Raw genomic sequence first — 2,712 nt, 5'->3', positions numbered from 1 at the left:
TCTTGGACGTTTTAAGATCAGAGAAGATTACCTTAAGCCTTGGCATTTGAACACATTGTTCAACACTAGACTTCCACTTGTGAGGTGGTTCATGGCTGGGCTTATGGTCTGGTTCTTTCCTTAGAACTTCAGGAAGCAAATAGCTTTCATTTTTACTCTCTACATCAAGAACACACACGTCAATACCAGTTTCTCTAGGTGGTGTTTGACACTTACCTTGGTTTGATACTTTATTTACTGGTTTTGCTTCTTTAAGCAACATGGACTGCATTGTGTCTTGAACCTTCTCCTGGTTCATCACTGGTGTGGTGCCTGGTGGCTCCTCTCCTTTGAATTCATGCTCTTTAATTCCTGTTAAAACACCTTTTGACAAAGACAAGTGCATTACACAAGAATTTGGAACCAACAAATCAGACTGAATAAAACTATCACTCTTCATAGATAAATCTGTTTTCTTTTCTAGTGATGTTTCTATCAATACTTGCTTAGTAGGACAAACTACAGCATAGTGTCCTTTCTTACGACATCTATAACATGTCTGATATTTTAAATCCTCAGATTTAGAAGACTTACCTTGGCTTGATGGCGCTTCTTCCTTTGGGTTTAAAATCTCCTTGTCTCTTGGACTTAAATCATGGACAACTTTGGATCTCAACAAGGATGTGGAGTTCGTGTCTTTCTGGATCTCAGGACCTGTCTTAACAACCTTGGACAAAGACAAGTGACTCATACCAGTTGGAGATGATTTATAAACAAATTTATCAAGTATAGGACTTACCTTGGCCTTTTCTTGAAAAATAGGTTTGTCTGATTTTTCTTTGTGTCTGGCCAACGTGTCTTGGCTGACAAAGTTCTTTCTCTCCATGGTCTTTGGGACCTCATAAGGTTGGGACTGATCATAGAGAACTGTGTGCCCCTTGTTTGGCCGAATCTGTTCTTGATGGATCAAGCTTCTATGGCCTTGTTGTGGCACCACTCTCTTTGCCTCTTTGGACCCATGGCTTGAAAACCTCCTTGGGTACCTTTCTCTAATCTCTGGTGTTGGAAGTGAGGATACATACTTCCTGATCATGGCCTCTTTAAGATCTTCCCACGTTTTGATAGCCTCTCTTTGACTCTTCCATCTTGCACCATCTACACCTTTCCACCATTTGTATGCACTTCCGTTGAGTTGTTTGATGGCATGGCTCAGCTTTTCTTTCTTTGGCACGCCATGGAATGAAAACCAATCATCCATGGTTCTTTCCCATGAGAGATAGTCATCTGGCCAACTGCTTCCTGAAAAAGAATAAATCTTAACTTCATTAACAGGTTTAAAATCAAGATAAGAATGAGTTAAGTGTTTATGAGTTGAAGAAGTATGGTGTGGGGTGATCCATGAAGGATCTGGTGGCTTAGGCTCAACATAGCCATCCTCTGGTGCATCTCCAAATCTTCTTTTTCCTTGCTGTGGTCGTTGGCCTTGTGCCTTGTTTCTTTTCTCCAGCTGAGAAATCTGATCTTGTACACCCTTCATAGCAGCCAATAGCTGTTTTTGAGAGCCAATAAGGCTTGGCTTTGTGCTAATTCTTCCATTTCTTCCTGCAAGCAATCACAAAGATCAAGTGAAGAATAGAGAATTTATGGTCGGATCAGAATAAGAACCAAAATGCAAGCTAATTAAAACTAAACCGAGAAAATATGCAATGTTGAACCGAAATGAAATAAATTATGAAAAAATGATTTTTCTTTTGGTTTTCTTAATGCAAATCTCGAAATGAAACAGTAATAAATGACAATTAACACAAATGAAAAGAAAATATGGAAAGCAAACTAATGCTGAATTTTTTTTTGAATTTTCTTTGGATGAAATACAACAATTAAATATGCAAATGATATAAACTAAAGCTTAAAAATATTTTCTTTTTCTTTTCTGATGCAATCACGAAATGGACAAGTAGAAATGGTATGAAACAATAACTAGGATGATTTCTTTTGGCTTTTGAATTTATGAATGCAAATGAAAAGGAATCAAATTCAAAACAGAAATGTTTATGGAATTTTTCTTTTATGGAAACTAATGAATGCAAACACTTTCTTTTGGGATTTTCGTTTTTTAAATGAATCAAACAAAACTTTTTCTTTTCTTTTTCGTGGCTTTAAAGTATGATGAACAGCAAGAACAAAAATATGCAGAAACAAAACTTGAAACAAAAAGGAAACAGTTTTTATGGATTTTCGGTTTATGAATGGAAAAACAAATGCAAGCAAGTATGAGATGCAAGGATAGATATCACCTGAGTCAGGAGCTTAAGCTCTGATACCAAATGTTGCAGGCTGGGATTCAGGGTGGGCAAGATGGATGATGGAAGCTTGGATGGGTCGACCAAAGAGATGATCGGATGGGCGATATGATGGAATGCAAGTTATGAACCTGAAAACAAATGCAAAAACAAATGAGATATGATTTCTAATATGATAAAACAAGATAAATAAAGATAGATAGGATGGAATCAAGCTGCTGGTTGTGTAACACTCTCAGCTTGATCAAAAGATGATTGAAGTGGATTGAGGTGGTGCTTTGCTTGCTGGACTGATGTCTCTCTCAAGCTTGGCAAACGAATTGGAGTGGAAGGATGGGGGATTGAGGACGCCACAAGACTCTATGGAAAGGAGCCTTGATAAGTCAAGGTGCTTTGGAGCTGCTTCACACAAACTCAAAAGACTTAGAAC

Source organism: Brassica napus, unplaced genomic scaffold, assembly GCF_020379485.1.
Source record: "Brassica napus cultivar Da-Ae unplaced genomic scaffold, Da-Ae ScsIHWf_221;HRSCAF=385, whole genome shotgun sequence".
In the NCBI taxonomy this organism is placed as follows: domain Eukaryota; kingdom Viridiplantae; phylum Streptophyta; class Magnoliopsida; order Brassicales; family Brassicaceae; genus Brassica; species Brassica napus.
The sequence above is the reverse complement of the archived record's forward strand: the minus strand, read 5'-3'. Positions refer to the sequence as shown.